Source organism: Bufo gargarizans, chromosome 1, assembly GCF_014858855.1.
Source record: "Bufo gargarizans isolate SCDJY-AF-19 chromosome 1, ASM1485885v1, whole genome shotgun sequence".
NCBI lineage: Eukaryota > Metazoa > Chordata > Amphibia > Anura > Bufonidae > Bufo > Bufo gargarizans.
This window is the reverse complement of record NC_058080.1, coordinates 750,345,400-750,371,057: the sequence shown is the minus strand read 5'-3', so window position 1 is coordinate 750,371,057 and position 25,658 is coordinate 750,345,400. Positions and strand designations below refer to the sequence as shown.

General features: G+C 46.6%; 1 long non-coding RNA gene across 1 annotated transcript; it reads right to left on the bottom strand.

The window, feature by feature from the left end:
* Positions 1-5,661: 5,661 nt before the first annotated feature.
* On the bottom strand, positions 5,662-19,000 carry LOC122938090. The gene is made up of 3 exons (XR_006389974.1): positions 18,940-19,000; positions 14,283-14,407; positions 5,662-5,710 (listed from the first exon to the last, which is right to left on the bottom strand). It is a non-coding gene; the product is annotated as an uncharacterized LOC122938090 (long non-coding RNA).
* Between the last annotated feature and the right edge of the window lie 6,658 nt (positions 19,001-25,658).

The window sequence follows — 25,658 nt, the reverse complement described above, 5'->3', positions numbered from 1 at the left end:
GCAGCACCCTGCAAACCAGATAAAGTACCATAATGCCATAGTCACAAAAAACATTATAGTGCTAATGCTGCGCTTATTTATAAAGTGAGATGCTTGGCAAATGCATTTTGTACAAAACCATTTGAGCCCGTCTGCCAAATGTCAAGGCGATCTCTGTAAGACGGGTCCTAACACTAAATACTACCTGTTATGCGCCATAATGGCCGCCATAAAGTTCAGGAAGTGTTGGATCCACATGCATGCTGAGTCCACTCTGCCTTTTGGTGCCTAAAATGGCCTCCATTACTTACAAGGGATGCAGGTACCAACATGCATGCCGAGCCCACTCCATACCTTTCCTTGTGCCAGACTTCCAATGAATGTAGTGAGAGCAGGTCACAGCTTTATACTGAGACTAATTCAAATCAGTCTATGGGGCAGACAGGCTAAGCTAGCTGGAGTGCCACATCTCTAGCGCTGTAAATCTGCAAAGAAAAGGGGGTTAGTCAGCACCTCCCAATGCGCAGGTGCACGCTGCCATGGCTAAAAACATAGAGAAAAAAATGGAATGCAACAGCACCCTGCAAACCAGATGTTGGTACCTGCATCCCTTGTAAATAATGGAGGCCATTTTGGCACCAAAAATGGTAAAAGGCCAGCATGCATGTGGATCCAACACTTCCTGAACTTTATGGCGGCCATTATGGCGCATAACAGGTAGTATTTAGTGTTAGGACCCGTCTAACAGAGATCGCCTTGACGTTCGGCAGACGGGCTCAGATGGTTTTGTACAAAATGCATTGGCCAAGCATCTCACTTTATAAATAAGCGTAGCATTAGCACTATAATGTTTTTTGTGACTATGGCATTATTGTACTTTATCTTGTTTGCAGGGTGCTGTTGCATTTCCTTTTTTTCTCTATGTTTTCAGCCATGGCAGCGTGCACCTGCGCATTGGGAGGTGCTGACTAAACCCCTTTTCTTTGCAAATCCATGAGGATTATCACACACCTTTGGCTGGTGCCACTGCCTACATCTGCCATTGCTGTTAGTGGCTATTTATCACTGGCACCACTGCCACTGCCACGGTGTCCATTTTCCATACAGTGCTGCTGCGGCTGCTACTACTGCCGCAGCCACTACTACTACCCCTACACAGGTGCACATCTGCTGCATTGCTTGTCATGTTTTATACGACCCCTGCTGGCTTTATGTCTATCTCTATATAACCACACATCTCCTGCCTTGTCAATCAGGTTTTATGATGTACTGCTTTTGGCTACTACTACTACCCATACACAGCCTCAGATGTCCTGCCTTGTTTATGGTGTTTCATACTGTACTGCTGCCTTTATTACTACTCCTATATAATGACACATCTCCTGCCTTGTTCATCAGGGTTTCATGCTATATTGCTGCCTTTAGTACTACCCCTACATGGACATTTTCTGCCTTGTCTATCAGGGTCAATACTATACTGCTGTTGCTCCCAAAAGAGGCATACATTTTGGAATGCTTGTTAAAAACAAGCCATTGCTTCTTCTGACACCACCATGCATGTATAAACAGAGCCAAACACTTTCTCCCAAAAGAGATCATTTTTGGACCATTTTTATTTTAAAAAGTACAGGGTGAGGCAAAAGTCTGGACACAAAGTTTTCACTGGAGCAATTAGTAGAAAATTGACTTCCAATCTATGAAAGTATTAATTGGCATAGAGGCTGCATTATTTGTTGTTCGACCACCATTTTGAAATTTATCATATTAAATTCAGCTCAGGCTTTTCCAGTGGGAAGGTGGTCATGTGCTATGTCAACCTTGGCTAGATTTACTCAAACACATGGGAAATGTCAGTTTGTGATGTATCGTATTTTTGTTTTATAACATGCACTTTTTCCCCCTCCCAAAATGGGGGGTAGTCAGTGCGTCTTACAAAGCAGATGTGCCAAAATCATGGTGTCCAGTGCATTTCAGAAGATGTGTTGGTCGTCTGGCAGTGACAAGCTGTAGTGCGGATGGGCAGCAGAGAGAGTGAGGCATGTTGTGGTGCGGGGCGGGCAGATGCTGCAGTAAGGCATGCTGTAGTGCAGGCAGCGGCGGGAGTGAAGCATCCAGTGAATCTAAATGCCTCCAAAACTGCACGATCCTCAGCAAGGGTCCATTCCAGAGGAGCAGAGAGGAGAGCCATTCTCCTCTGCACTGCCGACTGGTGAAGATCGCCGGCAGGAACGGCTGCTTCACCACATCCCCCACTCAGCTTACTCCTGGCTAGCTACACGCGCTGCTGCTATTATGGTCAAATGTTTAATCATGTCTTTGTGAACACGTAATCTTGGCACTTTCAATTTGGGTTAAATTTATTTGTACCTGAAGAAATTCACAAATCTCTACTTCTGTCTTGTGTGACTTCTCTGATGTGCAACAAGACTTGTCTTTTGTGTAAAACGTTTCCCACATTCTGAACATAAAAATGGCTTCTCTCCTCTATGAATTATTTCATGTCTAACAAGACTTGATTTCTCTGTAAAAAATTTCCCACATTCTGAACATAAATGTGATTTGTTTCCCGTGTGAACTCGCTTATGTGCAACAAGATTTGATTTAGTTTGAAAACATTTCCCACATTCTGAACATGAAAATGGCATCTCTCCTGTGTGACTTCTCTCATGAGAAACAAGACTTGATTTATATGTAAAACATTTCCCACATTTGGAACATGAATATGGCTTCTCTCCTGTGTGAATTCTCTCATGTGTAACAAGATGTGATTTATTTGTAAAACATTTCCCACATTCTGAACATGAAAACGGCTTCTCTCCTGTGTGAATTCTCTCATGTCTAACAAGATATGATTGATGTATAAAACATTTCCCACATTCTGAACATGAAAACGGCTTCTCACTTGTGTGATGTTTCTCATCTTTAACAAGACTTGATATATCTGTAAAACTTTTCCCAAATTCTGAACATGAATATGGCTTCTCTCTACTGTGAATTCTTTTATGTCTAACAAGGTGTGATTTCTGTGTAAAACATTTCTTACATTCTGAACATGAAAACGGCTTCTCTCCTGTGTGAATTCGCTCATGTTTAACAAGACTTGATACATCTGTAAAACATTTCCCAAATTCTGAACGTGAATGTGGTTTATCTTCTGTGTGAAGCTTCTCATGTTTAACAAGACTTGATTTTTTTACAAAACATTTCCCACATTCTGAACATGAATACCGCCTCTCTCCTGTGTGAATTCTCAGATGTGTAACAAGATGTGTTCTTCCTTTAAAACATTTCCCACATTCTGAGCATAGATACGGCTTCACTCCTGTGTGAACTCTCTCATGGCAAACAAGAACTGATTTATCTGTAAAACATTTCCCACATTCTGAACATGCATATGGCTTCTCTCCTGTGTGAATTCTCTCATGTTTAACAAGGTGTGATTTCTGTGTGAAACATTTCCCACATTCTGAACATGAATATGGCTTCTCTCCTGTGTGAATTCTCTCATGAGAAACAAGATTTGATTTCTGTGTAAAACATTTCCCACATTCTGAACATGTATGAGGTTTCTTTCCTGTATGAAGTTTCTTATGTTTAACAAGATATAGTTTATTTGTAAAGCATTTCCCACATTCTGAACAGAAGTGTGGTTTCTTCACTGTGTAACATCTTCTATGTGTAGAAAGTCTTGATCTTTTTGTGAATGCTTTATCACAGTGAAACCTTTTACCCTCTCTGTGACCTGTACTTGTAACAATCCATGATTGGTCAGGAAAAGGTCCCTCATGATTAGGGAGATTACATGATAGATCTGTACTGTGAAGTCCTAGATGTGCCTTTTCTCCTGAAGAGTGCTGCATGATATCATCTTCTGCTTTATAATTTAGTGATAACATGAGGTTTCCCTCAGAATTCTTACTGGGATTTTCTGTTAAAATAGAAATTTGTATTTTTTTTAATCTACAGCATAGACAGACTTATAACATTCCTATTAGGCCTCATGCACACAAACCATGGTTTCGGTCCGCATCCGAGCCGCATTTTTTTGCTGGTCAGATGTGAATCCACAGGTATGGAATCATGAATGGACAAAGTATACAGAGAGAGAAAGTCTACAAGACCATGCAATGAGAGAGACCATACTGCCATGAGAGTGAGCATTGCTAAAGCAACCCTTCACATTTTAGATGGTTTGGCCTGTATCTTAAATTGGCATCCCTCAACCAGGGAACTTGCAGAAGCATTTAACATGAACCTCTCTGCATTCCTAAGGTTCTGCAGACTTTAAAGAGATACAGAAAGAAGAAGCAGTACAACCAGCACCATTGTTGTTGTCCATACGTTACCACTGTGGAGAAGTGATCTACTTTGGCACTGCCTTGTTACAGTCAGATGCCCAGTGTGGAATCCCTAGCACACCCGAGCCACACGATCATCCAGGAATGGGAGGGCCAGACAATGGATCCTCCTATCCTCTTCTCTAGTAACTGGGCCAAGGAAGTGATGAAGAACTCACCAATCATCTGCTGCATCAAAAAGAGGCATCTGTCCCCAGATATCCCCAGCAGCTCCTGGAGGAGAATAAATCCAGCAGGAAACCTTATAAAGTCCTTCAGGTGAATGGAGCCTATCAATAGGACTCATAAAGCAAATACAGGGGCCTAACATGATGTTTAAAGGGATTCTGGCATCAGATTTAACCCCTCTAACCTAAACAAAAGCTAATGTCCAGACTACTACTCAAGGTGCCCAAGAGGAGGTCTGTTAAAACAGGGTGCCCGGCTGCACCCCTCGCCGTCCGGTGCCCAGCGCCACCTTCTATAGCTCAGCGCCGCCTCCGCAATCCCCGCCGTCCCTCTGCCAGATCTCGCGCCTGCGCACTAGGCTCAGCGCCAATCTGCAGGTCATATCAGGGTTGAGCGAAGTGCGCATCAGGCCGGCGCATGCACACTTCGCTCAATGAAGCCACTGTTCAACGAGCCTAGTGCGCAGGCGCGGGATCTGGCAGAGGGACGGGGAGGATTGCGGAGGCGGCGCTGAGCTGTAGAAAGCGTCGCTGAAGACAGGGAAGGCGGCGCTGGGCACCTGACAGCGAGGGGTGCTGCCGGGCACCCTGTATTAACGGACCTCCCCTTGGGCACCTTGAGTAAGTGATTGACAGGTTATAAAAAACTGACGGCTCTTACCTTGTGATATAAGAGGCTGGTGCTCCTCCATTACATGTCACTGCACACACGTGTATACACTGTACATGACGGCTCTTACCTTGTGATATAAGAGGCTGGTGCTCCTCCATTACATGTCACTGCACACACGTGTATACACTGCACATGACGGCTCCTACCTTGTGATATAAGAGGCTGGTGCTCCTCCATCATGGCGTCCTTGTACAGATCCTTGTGTCCTTCTATATACTCCCACTCCTCCATGGAGAAATAGACAGTGACATCCTGACACCTTATAAGAACCTGACAACACAATGACACCGTCATCACCCAGACCCCTCCAGTGCTGTTACTGGAGAATTTCCCAGCATTCCCAGCAGTGTCACCTCTCCAGTCATCAGCTCCATCATCTTGTGGGTGAGTTCTAGGATCTTCTGCTCATGTATCAGGGGGTGAGGGGGAGGCTCTGTGATGGGGTGAGGGGTCCTGCTCCGCCCTCCTGACTCCTGGAGATGGATGATTGGAGTCACACAGTCCCCCGAAGTCTTCTTCACTATTGTGTACTCCTGTGGATGGAGAGAGACACTTAGGTGAAAAAAGATGCATTACACTTACTGGAAATCTGTTTTTCCAGAACCTATAATGACACCCATGGAGAGGACCTGCCCCACTGGATAAGAAACCTGCAACATAAAAGAAGTACACACCTCAGTTTTGCCAGAAAACCAGCTAAAGGGTAGACAAGGAAAAATGTCCTACTGAATCTAAATAGCCTTAATGCTTACTATGCCTTTTTTAGATTCTCTAGATCAGTGTTTGTCAACCTGTTGCCACAGAGTGAGGGGTATGCAGAACTGCTATAGCAGCCAGTACTGTTTCATTGCAGGTTGCAAGGCCTCTTGGTATTCATCATCATCATCATGCTGCCTGAGCCGTGGAAGGCCCTTGTTTAGATGGTGCAAGTTGGTCCACCATAGCAGAGAAGCCCTGGTTTCTGAGAAAGCGAAGACCTCAAGTCGAGAGCTTGTCTTCCTGTCTTTAAAATGTTGCTTTGAAGTAGACAAAATCTGAGCTGGGCCTTTTATACTGTCTGTATGCAGGAGGAAAGGAAACCCAGCACTGACATGGCTTTGCTGAAAGTGGAGATGTGGGGGATAGAGATCCATAGCTTTGCCTTTGACCAGGTTCTGCTTTAACAGGGGCAAAAGGGACGTCTGAGAGAAGGAATCCAGCAATGTTCTCAGAACCAGGCAGGTTCTTGATGGGGTCAGGTTTGACTTTTCAAAATTTATGTCCCATCCTATAGAGGGAATAATGGAACAGACCTCTAAAAGGTGAGCACAAAGATGTTCTGCTGAATCTGCTACCACCAGGAAATCACCCGAATATAGAATGAAGATAATGTCTTCTGGACTTATGAATGAGACCATCTCTGTGGTGATCTTTGTAAAGAATCTAGGGGGTTGATAAATTTAAAAAGGAAGAAACTTGTATTGGAAGTGTAAGGGGGCAGCAGGTAAATTGTTAAATGGCGTATATATTCCACCTAGGTTTCTCACCTATACATGGTGAGGGGCTCTGTTCCTAGCCCTGGAACAACTTACTTTGCAGCCTGAGCTGGGCTGAGGCCTACTTAACAGGGTGGTTGCTCTATGTGAGCAGAAGGTACAGGTTGCTGTTACTCTGTCTTATTTAGGGACAGTCAGGTACGTTACTGTCTAGTTAGTGCTCGGACGAGCAGGAGTTTCTTTATGTTATGTTTTCTTTTTAACCGTGCATCCTGTACATGTGCTGCCTGTTTACGCTGACAATAAATGCTGGAAAGGACTGCGCTTTGAAACCTTAAAGTTTGTCTGGGTCTCTATAGCATTGGACTTGCTCGGACCAGTGAGCTAACTAGAAAAGTCTACAGAAGTAAACCCAGGATCCCTGAATGGCAACTGTCAAAATTTCTGGTGGTCTTTGTGAATAGGGATCTGATAATACGTTTGATGATCTTCTGAGTCAACCAATGCCATCAAACAATTTTTGAAGGCCACATTTACTGTAGATTTCAATGTCTCCATAAGAAACTTTTTGTGAGAAAGAAAGAGATTTAGAATATTTAAAATTATGGTTAATCGAAAGGAACCAATTGTTTCCTGACAAGAAAGTGAAGGGGTTAAAATACCCTGTATTAATGTAACAGACTCCACGTTATCTTTTTGTTAATGTAACAGACTTAACTTTGTGTTTGAAGACACTTTCCAAACTTCTTGAGAACATTCCAACACGGTGGGGTGCTAGATGACTTGTATAGATTGCCAAGGGATTGCCCGTCCATACATTCCATCATAGCTTGCAGTGTCCTGATATGATAGTATCATGCATTGTTATCTCTAATCTGTTTGGATCAGTGTCCTATACCATAAACATCTGATTGGCTTTGTGTTGTCTTCTTTATGTATAAATAAAGGGGGAACCCGGACTCTACTGTACCCTAACTCTGTGTGCTGACTTTCCCCCACTTGGTGAATTGCTTGATCCTCAACAACTTCATATTTTTATTAGAGGAAGCCACTCTATCACCTCCCTTCTTCAATCGGAGGAATCACCACCTGGAACCTCCTTTAAAGGGTTTCTGTCATCACAAAATTTGCGATGTGCTAATGTCTGCAGTACATAACTGTGTAACTTTTATCTGCCCGCATGCCGCCGTTCGCCCAGAAAACTAACTATATATATATATATATTATGCAAATGAGCCTCTAGCTGCTATTGCGGCGTTGCTGCAGCACCTAGAGGCTCCGTCTCCTCACCGTTCGGTACACCCATTTTGCTTTGATGGACATCTCTGCTCTGCGCTTTGAAAGTAAAATCCCGCGCCTGCGCCGTCCCGTTTAGTGTTCGGCGCAGGCGCAGTGAGTGAAGGACGCTAGCCGGCTGTCTGCACTCCCGAGGAGCTCTGTGACGTATTCGACACAGGCACAGCGAGGAAGCTGGCAGCAGGCGAGCGTCCTTCACTGCCTGCGCCGAATACTAAACAGGACGGCGCAGGCGCGGGATTTTACTTTCGAACGGTGAGGAGACGGAGCCTCTAGGTGCTGCAGCAACTCCCCAATAGCACCTAGAGGCTCATTTGCATATTTTAAAAGTTAGTTTTCTAGGCGAACGGCGGCATATAGGCAGATAGAAGTTACACAGTTAAGTACTGCTGACATTAGCATATCGCTAATGTCAGCCAGCTACATAACGAATTTTGTGATGACAGAAACCCTTTAAGACAAGAGCCCTCATCTCTCCCTCCATGGCCTGCTGCTTTACATGATTCTTTAAAATTCATGTGAGGAGAAATCTGTCTTCTGGGAGGAGATGGAATTCTAGGCCCTCTATAATGGCAGATTGGATTCAAGGACTTGATGAAATCTGATCCCACTCCCAAGAAAAGGCAGACAGACGGCTATCCACCAGACATCCAGAGTCATAACTGAGAATCTTTACTGTGGGATTTGCTTAGAGGGGTGAACAAAAAACCCTTGGATTTACCCAATTATCTGATAGTTATCCTCTATCCTGTGTATTGGGAATAACTTTGTATAACTGGAATACCCCTTTAATGTCATTAAGGTTCATGGTGGTTCTAACTGGTCCTACTAACAGTTCTGCATCTTATGGAAGGCTTTCTCCTGGCCCTGGTCATCATCGCTGGAAAAATCTTGACTCGAGGACATGAAAGGACCATCATGCATAGCTTTAAAACCCCAAAGAGAATGCATAACTTCAGTTTTAAAGGGGGTGACTAAGGCCTCATGCACACGACCGCTGTGTGCATCCGTGGCCGTTGTGCCGTTTTCCTTTTTTTTTCGCGGACCCATTGACTTTCAATGGGTCCGTGGAAAAATCGGAAAATGCACCGTTTTGCAGCCGAGACCGTGATCCGCGTATCCTGTCCGTCAAAAAAATATGACCTGTCCTATTTTCTTGACGGACAACGGTTCACGGACCCATTCAAGTCAATGGGTCCGTGAAAGAACACGGATGCACACAAGATTGGCATCTGTGTCCGTGATCCGTGGCCGTAGGTTACTTTCATACAGACGGATTCGAAGATCCGTCTGCATAAAAGCTTTTTCAGATCCAAGTTTTCACTTCGTGAAAACTCATATCCGACAGTATAGTCTAACACAGAGGCGTTCCCATGGTGATGGGGACGCTTCTAGTTAGAATACACTACAAACTGTGTACAAGACTGCCCCCTGCTGCCTGGCAGCACCCGATCTCTTACAGGGGGCTGTGATCTGCACAATTAACCCCTGTAAGAGATCAGGCAGACCCCCCCCTCCCCAGTTTTAATATCATTGGTGGCCAGTGCGGGCCCCCCCCCCCTCCCTCCCTCTATTGTAATAATTCGTTTGTGGCACAGTGTGCGCCCCCCCCCCCTCCCTCCCTGTATTGTAATAATCCGTTTGTGGCACAGTGTGCGCCCCCCCCCCGCCCCCCCCCCCTTCCTCCCTGTATTGTAATAATTCGTTGGTGGCACAGTGTGCGCCCCCCATCGGCCCCCCCTCCCTCTATAGCATTAACAACATTGGTGGCCAGTGTGCGGCCTCCCATCTCCCCCCCCCCCCCCCCGATCATTGGTGGCAGTGGAGTTCCGATCGGAGTCCCATGCAGTCCTGGTTGCCATGGTTACTTAGAAATAGTACAATAGTAGAAGATTCATACTTACCTGCTGGCTGCTGCGATGTTCGTGTCCGGCCGGGAGCTCCACCTACTGGTAAGTGACAGCAATGCGCCGCACAGACCTGTCACTTACCAGTAGGAGGAGCTCCCGGCCGGACACAGACATCGCAGCTCCCAGGTAAGTATGAATCTTTTACTATTGTACTATTGCTAAGTAACCATGGCAACCAGGGCTGCAGTAGCGTCCTGGTTGCCATGGTTACCGATCGGAGCCCCAGCGATTAAACTGGGACTCCGATCGGAACTCCGCTGCCACCAATGATCGGGGGGAGATGGGAGGCCACACACTGGCCACCAATGTTGATAATGCTATAGAGGGATGGGGGGCGCACACTGTGCCACCAACAAATTATTACAATAGAGGGAGGAAGGGGGGGGGGCGATGGGGGGCGCACACTGTGCCACCCAAAAAATTATTACAATAGAGGGAGGAAGGGGGGGGGGGGCGGACACTGTGCCACCAACGAATTATTACAATAGAGGGAGGGGGGGCGGACACTGTGCCACCAACGAATTATTACAATAGAGGGAGGAAGGGGGGGCCGCACACTGTGCCACCAACAAATTATTACAATAAAGGGGGGGGCGCACACTGTGCCACCAACAAATTATTACAATAGAGGGAGGAAGGGGGGGGGGGACGGGGGGGGCGCACACTGTGCCACCAACGAATTATTACAATAGAGGGAGGAAGGGGGGGGCCCGCACTGGCCACCAATGATATTCAAACTGGGGAGGGGGGGGGGGGGGTCTGCCCCCTGCTGCCTGGCAGCCCTGATCTCTTACAGGGGGATATGATAGTACAATTAACCCCTTCAGGTGCGGCACCTGAGGGGTTAATTGTGCTGAACACGGCCCCCTGTAAGAGATCGAGTGCTGCCAGGCAGCAGGGGGCAGTCATGTACACAGTTTGTAGTATATTCTAACTAGAAGCGTCCCCATCACCATGGGAACGCCTCTGTGTTAGAATATACTGTCGGAAATGAGTTTTCACTATCTAACTCATATCCGACAGTATATTCTAACATAGAGGCGTTCCCATGGTGATGGGGACGCTTCAAGTTAAAATATACCATCGGATTGGAGAAAACTCTGATCAGATGGTATAAAAGGGACTCCAGACTTTACATTGAAAGTCAATGGGGACGGATCCGTTTGAAATGGCACCATATTGTGTCAACGTCAAACGGATCCGTCCCCATTGACTTGCATTGTAATTCAGGACGGATCCGTTTGGCTCCGCACGGCCAGGCGGACACCAAAACGACTTTTTTTTCATGTCCGTGGATCCTCCAAAAATCAAGGAAGACCCACGGACGAAAAAACGGTCACGGATCACGGACCTACGGACCCTGTTTTTGCGGAACGTGAAAAAATACTGTCGTGTGCATGAGGCCTAATTTATATTACTAGCTGCACATGCATAACAAAAGCAGTTGGTCCTCCTTGCTTATTTGCATAGCAGATACCTCTGCAGCTGTTTAACATACAGAGAAAAGAAAGTTTTCCATCAGCATAATCAACCCTACATTTAATAGAGTTGATCCTGCTGGCATGTGAGGGCTTCAGTAGATCGAGGGTTGTGGTCAGCACACACAGAAGCTAAGCCTCGCCGCTTGGTGCACTGAAGCCCTCACTTGTATAAAGGATAAAGGTGTTTTTTCTCAGAAACTCTGCATCCGATTTTCACAAGCCTACCAGGCAGTATGAAAGGTTTAGTGGGGTTGATCCTGCTGATAACTGCTCTTTTAGTAGACCATGGGCTCTTCTGCTACGGTAATCTTCTCTGATGTCCAACTAGTGGTAGAAAACCTCCCTCCAGGCCGCACTCCGCCATCTGAACATCTTGTTTCCGGCCCTTTCCTCCTGGTACAACGTGCCTACTTACCTTCTCATGGTTCCTACAACATGACTATTGGTCACTGGTCACATGATACATCATTCACCATACTGGGGGCTGATCTTCAGGTTCTCCGTCACTTGGAAGGTCTGGAGGCCGTTCTCCAGGACCCTGGACTCTTCCTATCACTTCCTGTGATGGATTCTCCTTCCCCATCAGGGCTGGACTGGCCTACTGGGAAATTTCCCGGTAGGCCGCCGGCCAGGGGCGCAGGCCGGGCCAGTCCTGCCGCAAGTTTTTTTTAAAGTATGGTGACCCCGCCCATGATTATGCACCACCCGGGCACAGCCTGAAGAGAGGGACTGACAGGAGGGAAGAGCCTCTAGTGTAGCATGGCCGAGCTCTGTTCGTTCCGCGGTACAGGAGCTTTTGTTTCCTGTACCCGGCCGGAATGACAGGAAGTGCTCACTTAGTGTGCACTTCCTTTCAGTCAGGCCGGGTACAGGAAACAAATGCTCCTGTACCGCAGAACGAACAGAGCTCGGCCATGCTACACTATAAGGGGGGGGGGGGGGGGGGGGGAATGAGAGTGACAGAGAGGGGGAGAATGAGAGTGACAAGGGAGGGAGGGGGGAGAATGAGAGTGACAAGGGAGGGAGGGGGGAGAGAGTGACAAGGGAGGGAGGGGGGAGAATGAGAGTGACAAGGAGGGAGGGGGGAGAATGAGAGTGACAAGGGGGGGGGAGAAGAGAGTCACAAGGGAGGGAGGGGGGAGAAGAAAGTGACAAGGCAGGGAGGGGGGAGAAGAGAGAGTGACAAGGCAGGGAGGGGGGAGAAGAGAGAGTGACAAGGCAGGAAGGGGGAGAAGAGAGAGTGACAAGGCAGGAAGGGGGAGAAGAGAGAGTGACAAGGCAGGAAGGGGGAGAGAGAGAGGTGACAAGGCAGAAGGGGGAGAAGAGAGTGACAAGGGAGGGGGAGAAGAGAGTGACAAGGGAGGGGGGGAGAAGAGAGTGACAAGGGAGGGGGGGAGAAGAGAGTGACAAGGGAGGGGGGGAGAAGAGAGTGACAAGGGAGGGGGGGGAGAAGAGAGTGACAAGGGAGGGGGGGAGAAGAGAGTGACAAGGGAGGGGGGGGAGAAGAGAGTGTCAAGGGAGGGGGGAGAAGAGAGTGACAAGGCAGGGAGGGGGAGAAGAGAGTGACAAGGCAGGGATGGGGAGAAGAGAGTGACAAGGCAGGAGGGGGAGAGTGACAAGGCAGGGAGGGGGAGAAGAGAGTGACAAGGGAGGGGGGGAGAGAGAGTGATAAGGGGTAGAAGAGAGTGATAAGGGGGGAGAAGAGAGTGACAAGGCAGGAGGGGGAGAAGAGAGTGACAAGGCAGGGAGGGGGAGAAGAGAGTGACAAGGCAGGGAGGGGGAGAAGAGAGTGACAAGGGAGGGGGGGGAGAAGAGAGTGATAAGGCAGGGAGGGGGAGAAGAGAGTGACAAGGCAGGGAGGGGGAGAAGAGAGTGACAAGGCAGGGAGGGGGAGAAGAGAGTGACAAGGGAGGGGGGGGGGAGAGAGTGATAAGGGGGAGAAGAGAGTGACAAGGGGGAGAAGAGAGTGATAAGGGGGGAGAAGAGAGTGACAAGGGATGGGGGGAGAGTGACAAGGGAGGTAGGGAAGATTGACATCCATCACAATGCACCCCTTGCACACATACACAGAAACACACCTTGCAGCCCTTACACATACAAACACATGCATTCGGTAGACACATTCAGAAACACACAATACATAGCTTATACACAAACACAAACTTCTTTCTATCCCTTACACAAAACTGCAATCCACTGCATCATCTACACACACTGCTATCCCTATACACTACATTCCATAAGCACACACATTAGATTCTCTACAGCAGCACATAACACATCCCCTACACACTTCACCCACTGTGAAGAAACTCATGGGTGGGACATGTAGGTGGACTTATGGGTGGGCCTTATGGGCATACTCACCGTCAGACCCTGGGGCCCAGACCTTGAGCTGTGTAAAGGGCCCCAAAAAATGTAGCTGCTTCCCGTTATCCCAGAACATTGATTTTCGTGACCACAGTTACAAGCAGCCTCCAGAGAGCCTGTTCTACACAAGACCAGTGGAGCCAGACTGCAGCTAGAGCCCATCATCATCCTCATCTGGCTGTAAGGAGGCAATCTTGTATATTATTCGTGGCACTAATCTCTAATTTACCTCACATTAACGAGACACTATAGTCCCCAGAACCACTGCAGCTTAATGTTCTGGATCCAGTGGGCCATCACGCCAACGACAACCTGCATGAGGTAGGACCAGATTTTATTAGGACTGGGTGAGTGTAGTCATGCATTGGGCTTAGGGCTCTTTAACACAAGCGGATGCCATGCGGGTAAACAAGAAAATGATGTTGTCCTGGAGTGCTGGTATAATTACACAATGCTATGGGGCTGGTATGTAATTTTTTCCAGAGCTGGTTTTCATACCCAGTCCGGCCCTGTTCCCGATGTCTGACTTGTTACAGAATACAATAAAGAAGAGAGAAATCTAGAAAAGTTTACCTCTCCGCTCAGCAGGGAGATGATCTCCAAGGTGAGGTCTAATATTCTTCTGCTGATCTCCTTCCTGTCCATCCTTGGTGGCTCATTCAGGAGAAGGCTCGTATTGCTGGTTTTCTTCATGATGCCTCCAACAAACAACAGGAATAAAGGTTAATCAGTGAGTCCCATGTCCCCGATAATAAGGCCGAGAAAAAGTACAACTCATCCCGCAAAACTCAGACCCTCATTAAGCTGCACTGACGGGAAAAACCCTGAGCTCCGGGTGTATCTAAGCTCCTGGCAGTGCAGTGTGTGGAGGAAGGAGACTCTGGGCTCTATGTGTATCTAAGCTTCTGGCAGTGCAGTGTGTATCTAAGCTCCTGGCAGTGCAGTGTGTGGAGGCAGAAGACTCTGAGCTCTGTGTGTATCTAAGCTTCTGGCAGTTGTAAGGGATCTCTCTCTCACAGGGGGTTGCAATCACATATTTCTCCTCTGACAACAGGGTGCTTTATTCTGGCACTTCAGCACCATCACAAAAATAAACCAAAATAAACACCTGCCCGTTTGGGCTCTAACTAAGGCTACATGCACACGACTGTATGTGTTTTGCGGTCCTGCAAAAAAAAAAAAAAAACGGATGACATCCGTATGTTCCGTAAATCCCGGAACGGACACGGAAACAAACTACGTTCGTGTGAATGTAGCCTAATACAGAGGTCTTCTCCCTGACTCACCCCAACAAAACGCAGTTTACACACAGGGTCTCCGGCTCCAACCCTCTCTGTAGGGTCACTTCCTCTCCCCAGTCATACACAGGGGGTTGTCTTATCCCTCCTTGATTATAGCCCAGCTGACCTCACCTGTGATCTCCTCAGCTAAAGGTAATATCTGTAGTGGACTGAGAGACTCCCACTACCAACATGTCTCCCAGTCCAAAGAAATCCAGCCCATACAACTTTAAACAAAACAATCTCCAGCAAGCTATGCCCTGGTGAAGCAGCACTATTTCTGGATTTCAGTTATCTCACCCAGCTAAACTGAACCACCAGGTGAGATCCCCCCCCCCCCCCATACCTCTACCGTGCACTTTATCACACAGTGCAGTGTGTGAAGGCAGGAGTCTCTGGAGTATTATTTCATTATAAATATATTACCAAATACCTTTCATTAGGTTAAATAGCTCGTTTTGTCTGGGGAGCAATCATTAGGAAAAATAAAATGTCCGCCATCCTATTAGTACACACAAAACCTGTCCTAATTACACAGGAGGACAAGTTAAAGAGCTGCCTCATCTTCCTTTCTTACTTGTCAGGGATTATGATCCTGAATACAATTTAATATGATCTTCAGCTGAATCTCTGTAGGAATGGAGTTCATGAGGAGACATGAAGTACAGATGGGGGTGTAGATAATAATAAGCAGCACGTGTATGCAGTCTCCATTACCACAACCTTTCCTTTCTGTCCTCTCTGTACTTCATGTCTCCTCATGAACAACATTCCTACAGAGATTCAGCTGAAGATCTTCTCAGCTGTATTCAGGATCATAAAATGAAAAAATCCTGAACAAGCAGAGCAGAGAGGAGGATGAGGCAGCTTTTTACCTCAGTGTTGTGAAGTAACGTGTCCTTCAATGTGATAGGACAGGTTTTGTGTGTACTTATAGGACGACGGCCATTTTATTTCTCCTAATGATTGCTCCCCAGACAAAACGAGCCATTATAATTAATGAAAGGTATTTGGGAATATATTTATACTAAAGTAATATTTAAGTATTTTTATTTTCTTAATTCCCGGAGAACCCCTTTAAGAGTATCTACTCCAAGGGTCTTAGGGACCATGAAGTGATCCAGCTCTCCTGTGAGACCACTACCCCGGAGACGGCAAGAGCAGCAGGATAACTGAAAAGCTACATCATGATACAGACTGTAGAGTGACCAGCAAGTCACAGCTTTACAGACCCTGCTGCAGGTGAGGGAATACAGTTCAGACACCCATCACCTAGATAACATCCAGGCCAGACCAACTCCAAGCCTGCATTATACTTTGGACAGAAGTATCCACAAGTACTAGCTTATAGCTGGTAGACAGAAGTATGAGAGGCTATTATCAGCAAAGTACCATATCTGAGGTGCATTAACTGACACTTATCCACCCACCATACTTCTTCATCTGGGGACAGAAATTGCGGCTTGTTCCGTTTACTGCTGGATGTATCACAAGTTATATTTTGTACTAAGTAGAGAGACTTATACTTTTACTTCTAGCCTGATTCTTCAATCCACCTGTCCACTGCACCGATCCCCAGGGAGCAATAGCCTGAGGGAGCACACTGTGACACAACATGTCATCAGGGCCACTACCACTCCTATCCTCTGCAGCGACTCCTCAGGGGTTCGCTGCAGGTGCACCAGCTTTCCCACCTCTTACCTAAGGGGCGTTTGGCTACCTTTACAACAGACTTCTGGAAAGTCTACACATTTTCTAAAAACAGAACAAGACAGTGCACCCCCTGTACAGAACTGCTGATTTACATTATCGCGATCAACCACGGAAACACGGTCCATGTGTTGGCCGCATCTCCCAGGTCAACTGTGGCTCTCTTGTCCTGAAATTAATGCATGATAGTGTTTCACTGTGCAGTCAGTTTATATCTGATTGCAGATATCTGATAGCCGTGTTACTGAATATCTTGTACATTGCTGCAAGGTAACGAGTGGATACAGAAAATACATTACACACCAGTAGCGAAAATTAGAACTGTGTTACTGAAGGCATTACCGCATCACAGCATCTAGTTTAGAAGATGAGTCACATCACTGCAAAAATATTACATGGCTACACCTGACTCTTAGTGAACATGTGTTATTCCTTAAAAAACACATTTATTTTACTGCAATAATACAGCAATTCTAACGCCATTATCATAGCTGTGTTACTGAACATGAACATTGCTGCAATATATGGGGTGGATAGTATACTGCAGCAAATGCATTTCACATCAGTAACACAAATTATAACGGTGTTACTGAAGGCATTACCGCATCACAACCTCTAGTACAAAAGATGTTTGACATCACTGCAAAAGTGTTTCAGTGAAGAGTCTGTATCACTGCATCAGAATATGTACTTCAAACACGTCTCACTGCAAATATTGCATTATCATTGTAAATTGTTAATACCAATGTGCAGTGTGTTTGTGAAATTGGAGGGATTTAGGAGATTTAATCTCTGTCTTTAAATTACAGAAAAAAACACCTGCAGTTTTGCTAGTATCGTTTAATAATCTGTGTGTACCAAACCGTGCCTTTTTATTTATAGGCCTCATAATAAAAGGTCTGGAAATGGAAGAGTGCAAAACGAAAGACTGAGTCAGAATGTAAGTAGCAGCAGTAGCAGCACCAGCCAACCAACTATTAGTAGTAGTGGCCTGTGGAGCCATGGTGGTGGCGGTAGGGGAAGTGACAATTAGGGCAAATACAGAGCAGCGAATCGGGGGGGGTTGGGGGGCTACAAAGCCCATAATGACTTATTACAGTTTTATGTGTATACACTGCACATGACGGGTCTCACCTTGTGATATAAGAGGCTGGTGCTCCTCCATTACATGTCACTGCACACACGTGTATACACTGCACATGACGGCTCTTACCTTGTGATATCAGAGGCTGGTGCTCCTCCATTACATGTCACTGCACACACGTGTATACACTGCACATGACGGGTCTTACCTTGTGATATAAGAGGCTGGTGCTCCTCCATTACATGTCACTGCACACACGTGTATACACTGCACATGACGGGTCTTACCTTGTGATATAAGAGGCTGGTGCTCCTCCATTACATGTCACTGCACACACGTGTATACACTGCACATGACGGCTCTTACCTTGTGATATAAGAGGCTGGTGCTCCTCCATTACATGTCACTGCACACACGTGTACACACTGCACATGACGGGTCTTACCTTGTGATATAAGAGGCTGGTGCTCCTCCATTACATGTCACTGCACACACATGTATACACTACACATGACGGGTCTTACCTTGTGATATAAGAGGCTGGTGCTCCTCCATTACATGTCACTGCACACACGTGTATACACTGCACATGGCGGCTCTTACCTTGTGATATAAGAGGCTGGTGCTCCTCCATTACATGTCACTGCACACACATGTATACACTGCACATGACGGCTCTTACCTTGTGATATAAGAGGCTGGAGCTCCTCCATTACATGTCACTGCACACACATGTATACACTACACATGACGGGTCTTACCTTGTGATATAAGAGGCTGGTGCTCCTCCATTACATGTCACTGCACACACGTGTATACACTGCACATGACGGGTCTTACCCTGTGATATAAGAGGCTGGGGCTCCTCCATTACATGTCACTGCACACACGTGTACACACTGCACATGACGGCTCTTACCTTGTGATATAAGAGGCTGGTGCTCCTCCATTACATGTCACTGCACACACGTGTACACACTGCACATGACGGCTCTTACCTTGTGATATAAGAGGCTGGTGCTCCTCCATTACATGTCACTGCACACACGTGTATACACTGCACATGACGGCTCTTACCTTGTGATATAAGAGGCTGGTGCTCCTCCATTACATGTCACTGCACACACGTGTATACACTACACATGACGGGTCTTACCTTGTGATATAAGAGGCTGGTGCTCCTCCATCATGGCCTCCTTGTACAGATCCTTGTGTCCTTCTATATACTCCCACTCCTCCATGGAGAAATAGACAGTGATGTCCTGACATCTTATAGGAACCTGACAACACAATGACACCGTCATCACCCAGACCCCTCCAGTGCTGTTACTGGAGAATTTCCCAGCATTCCCAGCAGTGTCACCTCTCCAGTCAGCAGCTCCATCATCTTGTGGGTGAGTTCTAGGATCTTCTGCTCATGTATCAGGGGGTGAGGGGGAGGCTCTGTGATGGGGTGAGGGGTCCTGCTTCGCCCTCCTGACTCCTGGAGATGGATGATGGGAGTCACACAGTCCCCCGAAGTCTTCTTCACTATTGTGTACTCCTGTGGATGGAGAGAGACACTTAGGGAATAAGCCCTTCAGGGGCCATGTGCTCTCCTCCGGCCCTCTCCTCCTGGGTACAACGTGCCTACTTACCTTCTCATGGCTCCTACAACATGACTATTGGTCACTGGTCACATGATACATCACTCACCATACTGGGGGCTGATCTTCAGGTTCTCCATCACTTGGAAGGTCTGGAGGCCGTTCTACAGGACCCTGGACTCTTCCTATCACTTCCAGGTGAGGACTGGCCATAGACTTTACAGGGAAATTTCCCGGTTGGCAATGCACAGTTGACCACCTGAGCTCTCCTCATGACCGGCCAGTGAAAGTTTTTGGGGATGTATTTTGTGATGGACTGTGGTATTTGGCTCTGTTGGGGTGGTATAATGTGCCACAATATGGTATTGCTAGCCCTGCCTTCCATCAATTTGAACCCGACTACAAAAGAGGACAACCTTTAATATTTTTCAGGGCCATTTTATGTTCCCAGTCCGCCACTGATCACTTCCTATGATGGATTCTCCTTCCCGATGTCTGACTTGTTACAGAATACTATAAAGAGGAGAGAAATCTAGAAAAGTTTACCTCTCCGCTCAGCAGGGAGATGATCTCCAAGGTGAGGTCTAATATTCTTCTGCTGATCTCCATCCTGTCCATCCTTGGTGGTCATTCAGGAGAAGAGGAGAGAACTGGAGGAGCTGGAGCTCAGCAATAAAGAGTTGGTGAAGGACCTGTGATGATGTCACTGTCATATGATCAGTGACTCTACTGCTTAGCTCCGCCCTTGCATTGATCACATGACAGTGACGTCACCCCAGGTCCTTCAGCTCTGGCAGTGCAGCAGATACTGGGCAGGTCCTGGTCGGTAGTCAGGGCTCTTGTTCTCTCTGGTATCAGCCATTCCTCCAGCCTGCAGGTAAGATGAGCTGTGAGGAGACAGTGTGGTGGAGAGCTCAGACATGTCACCTCTGGAGATTCTCTGCTCCTCAGCTTAGTATGATGGGGGGAGTAGTAGTGGATGAGAGTATCTGCTCCGTGTGAATGAGGTTTTCTGCCGAAAAGTTCTCATCTATTTGGGGAAATCCATTATTTTATACAGAAATGTCCAGTGTCCTCCAGGCTCCTCCTCCCCTCACAGGCTGGGCCTTTAGTTACTGTGGAGACCGGCCCCTCTTATCGAGTATGGGGATCGCAGCCTATTCCTGAGGAGGACGATTCAAGGAGATAACTCCCATCATCCATTCTTACCTGCTCATCATTCCTTTTATGTGGTGGATATGAAATGTGATGTAAGAGGTAGAATTTTTATTCAGTTTCGATACCATAAAAAAGTATTGCGATACTCAATACCATTCGATACCACGAGAGAAAAATAAAACAAAAAAGCCACGTGCATTCCGCATTTTAAAAAATGGCGAATCGCACAGATTTTTTAAATATTTTAATATTTTGGACTTTTCGGACGTGGCAATGTTTATTTATTTATTGTTTACATATTTTGTATGTAAAATTAGGAAAGGGGGTGATTTATACTTCAAATTTTGGTGTCTTTTTTTAAAACTGGCCAGTATCGAAAAAATGGAAATCCCGATATCGTATAGATACCGGGACAAAAGTATTTAAATTTCGATACCCGCAACAACCCTAGTAAGAGGTGATGCAGGAATTGATAATGATGACTTATCCTCAGGTCATTATCACATCGGTGGGGGTCCGAGTCCCAATTCAGCTGTTTCAGTGGCTGCTGTGCTCCCTGGAGCTGATCGGTGGGGGTCTCAGGTATTGGACCCTGACAATCTGATATTAATTACCAGGTAACCCCTCTAAATCCACAGGAAATAGTGGAGTTTGTCATCATTCGGCTGGACAGGTCCTGTGGTGATTATTCCGGGGATTTGGTGCAGACACAGGAATGTATGGCAGCCAGGGGGCGCCCATCACAGCGCCAGCCACAGTGCCAATCATCAGGGACCGCCTCCCTGGGTTTATTAGGGGGCATGGCTAGAAGGCATGTGCAGCGCAGACGTGTCACATACGTGTTCCATGTAGAAATGTCTGTTCTATGCTCAGTGATGGGGACACTTTACAGAAGAGAAGTGCAGAGCGGATTCCCCCAGAACAGAGCAGACGCCGCGCTTCTCCTGGGATGGAGAGAATCCAGTGCGGAGAATGACGCCGTCAGACAGCGATCTCTTAATCCGAGCTCCTCTATAGATTCCTCGTCCCCTCAGATCCATAGAGACGTCTCGCTGTCTGTCCACATTGCTCCATGTCATTAGTGGGGGACACCTCCAATAACTGGTCATTTAGCACGTGCCTTAGTGTTTCTTCTGAGTAAACGCCAGCCCGGCTTGAGTTTGTGGTGAAGTTTATCAGCTCTCCGGTGTGAACTGTAACAATAACTGTGAAGTCCTTGTAGTGAACAGTTAACAATCCTTGAGGCCTGACACAAAAATAAACCCTAACTAACTAATCACAGGCCTGGTCTCAGTCTCTAGTATTTTAGGCGCCAACACTGCAGTGAGGTGCGTGCACGATCAGTCTTATTGGCCCTGGTCTGCTCTGCATCAGCTGGTGACTGTGAATCGAACAAAGGCTTCTCCAACAAGCGTGCGGTCCCGCAGTATAAGTTCCTCTGCTCCTCCACTCTTATCAGCGTTCCTGGCAGCAATCCTCCTTCCTCTGGACAGGATCAGGGTCTTGGACACGATCAGCTTCACTTGGCTGCAGCTCTGGTCACTGAAGGATGCTCCCAGACCTGGATGTCGATGGATCCTCTCCTCACACAGGTCCTCAGTCTCCCAGCTTCACTCCAAGATGGATGAACTTTCACTTCTTTCCAGACTTGTTGTTTAGCTCCAGCCCTTAGAGTGTTCAATATCACATGAAATGCAGTCTGTTGTTGTACTTAGGAATAAATGTAGCTGGTTCCTACACTGCCCTGAATATTGTAGGCTTAGGTAAGTCCAAGAGAGGCAGTTTCATTAGTGTTAGGTACCCATCTGTGGAAGCCACCTTGACGCCTGGTAGATGGGCCCGACACATGTTGGATCAAAAATGTTCATTTCTAGTTGGTATAATACCACTTTAATTTAGAAAAATCCCCATTTCTCAGTTCTATTGTTTGCATGTGAAATGTTGTGCAGCCATGTTTTTATTAATTCTCTCTCCTTTTCTAGTCATATTCCTCTTCACACAAATTCTCCATCTGCCCTTGAATCCTCTATCGCTCATTCTCTCTCTGGCACATCCATCCTATTCTTCCTCTATTAACATTTCCATTCTTCATTTGCTTATTCACCTCTCTCCTGCGCCTCTACCATTTGTATTCTGTGCTCTGCCCCCTCCACATGGCGTTTCTTCTACACACGGGCGAAACGCCACCCATTCCCGCATCACCACAGTTTGCCTGCCTCTATCAGCATAGTCCTGCGGGATCTCACCACCGGCACAACCGCACTGCGCCTAGAAAGACGCCACACCTGGCATCCCTACACATAGCGTCCATGACACACAGTCTCCCCGCAGCACGGGGGATCCTCCATGACTTCTGCCTCCTCTCTTTGGTAAGATCTTATGCCGGCCCTGGGGCTGCTCCTCTCCCTAGACCACTATGTTACCACCACTATGCCTCCAGACACCATGCTCTCGTTCTTCACCATTACCCTGTCTATGTTTAGATCATTTCCCCAGATGGATACTGCCTATATCTACTCTGACGCTATATCCAGCTCCTCTGCTGTTTTCAGCTACTGTTGTACTACTTAGCTTTGTAAGTGCATGTTCTAGCATCGTGTCACCCACCTTGGCCTCATTTATGTCACATATATGCCCTCCTGACATTGATTATGTCTCTACCTACATTGTCCCCTTTCCCTATTACCCATTGTCTTTATTTACTCAACTTGCAAATCATATTGTGTATTTTTTTGACCAAAACATCAGAAAAAATATGCTAAAAAGGTATTATTGTCTTAATATATCAATTTATTTGGAGGATATACTGTAAAAATAAAATATATTTTACTTGCATCTAATTCTGAGTGTGCAGTGGTTCTTCATTCACCACTGTACCCAGAAGACAGCTCACTGTGAGGTGCTCTCCTTACTGCATACATCCATTACACTGCCCCTATATAATGTAAAGCTCCTGTCATCTACCCCCCTGGTGCGCTCACTAACCAACCAGCCAGCGGGCACACAGAGGAGAGAAGTGCTGTCAGCGCTCACTGCCGTCAGTGTAAATACAGTCAGGGAGAAGCAGTTCTCCAGCACACAGGGTCAGCTAGTATATAACAGTCCATATGTCGCTGACCACCTTGCCCTGAAGAAGCCAATATCATTTGCTGAATAGGATAAAACAGTTTTTTCAACCGCTGCACCAACCTAGCAGACATCAGCAAACTGACTGGCACAACCTAAACAACCAGGGTCCATTGTTCCTGGGCTGTGCTCTTTTTTTTCAGCACCTACCCTGGCCCCATGGACTTCTGGGTGGCAGGAATGGACCCAGTTTGTTATTGGTGCACTGTCTTGTCCAGCACCCAGTGTGCTGTCATAGAGGGTATTCAGCTCCCCAGATGGCAGTGTCACACCAAAGCTGACAAATTATCCCTCAAAGTGTGGAAAACATTACATTTGTGAAAATCTGTGAGGATTATTACACACCTTTGGCTGCTGCTACTGCCTACATCTGTCATTGCTGTTAGTGGCCGCAGCTAGTACTGCCCCTGCCACTATTACTACCCCTACACAGGTGCATATTTCCTGCGTTGTTTGTCATGTTTCATACTGTGTAGCTGCCGCTACTACTGCCCCTGCTGGCTTTATGTCTACCTTTATATAACCACACATCTCCTGCCTTGTACCTCAGGTTTTATGCTGTACTGCTGTGGCTACTATTGCACTTAAACAGCCTCAGAACTCCTACCTTGTCTATTAGGGTCAATACTACAGTCGTGGCCAAAAGTTTTGAGAATGACACAAATATTCGTTTTCACAAAGTTTGCTGCTAAACTGCTTTTAGATCTTTGTTCAGTTGTTTCTGTGATGTAGTGAAATATAATTACACGCACTTCATACGTTTCAATTACATGACATTTATGCAAAGAGTCAGTATTTGCAGTGTTGGCCCTTCTTTTTCAGGACCTCTGCAATTCGACTGGGCATGCTCTCAATCAACTTCTGGGCCAATTCCTGACTGATAGCAACCCATTCTTTCATAATCACTTCTTGGAGTTTGTCAGAATTAGTGGGTTTTTGTTTGTCCACTCGCCTCTTGAGGATTGACCACAAGTTCTCAATGGGATTGAGATCTGGGGAGTTTCCAGGCCATGGACCCAAAATGTCAATGTTTTCGTCCCCGAGCCACTTAGTTATCACTTTTTTTGCCTTATGGCACGGTGCTCCATCCTGCTGGAAAATGCATTGTTCTTCACCAAACTGTTGTTGGATGAAGTTGCTGTTGGAGGGTGTTTTGGTACCATTCTTTATTCATGGTTGTGTTTTTGGGCAAAATTGTGAGTGAGCCCACTCCCTTGGATGAGAAGCAACCCCACACATGAATGGTCTCAGGATGTTTTACTGTTGGCATGACACAGGACTGATGGTAGCGCTCACCTTTTCTTCTCCGGACAAGCCTTTTTCCTGATGCCCCAAACAATCGGAAAGAGGCTTCATCGGAGAATATGACTTTGCCCCAGTCCTCAGCAGTCCATTCACCATATTTTCTGCAGAAGATCAATCTGTCCCTGATGGGTTTTTTTGGAGAGAAGTGGCTTATTTGCTGCCCTTCTTGATACCAGGCCATCTTCCAAAAGTCTTCGCCTCACTGTGCGTGCAGATGCGCTCACACCTGCCTGCTGCCATTCCTGAGCAAGCTCTGCACTGGTGGCACTCCGATCCTGCAGCTGAATCCTCTTTAGGAGACGATCCTGGCGCTTGCTGGACTTTCTTGGACGCCCTGAAGCCTTCTTAACAAGAATTGAACCTCTTTCCTTGAAGTTCTTGATGATCCTATAAATTGTTTATTGAGGTGCAATCTTAGTAGCCACAATATCCTTGCCTGTGAAGCCATTTTTATGCAACGCAATGATGGCTGCACGTGTTTCTTTGCAGGTCACCATGGTTAACAATGGAAGAACAATGATTTCAAGCATCACCCTCCTTTTAACAGTTCAAGTCTGCCATTTTAACCCAATCAGCCTGACATAATGATCTCCAGCCTTGTGCTCGTCAACATTCTCACCTGAGTTAACAAGACGATTACTGAAATGATCTCAGCAGATCCTTTAATGACAGCAATGAAATGCAGTGGAAAGGTTTTTTT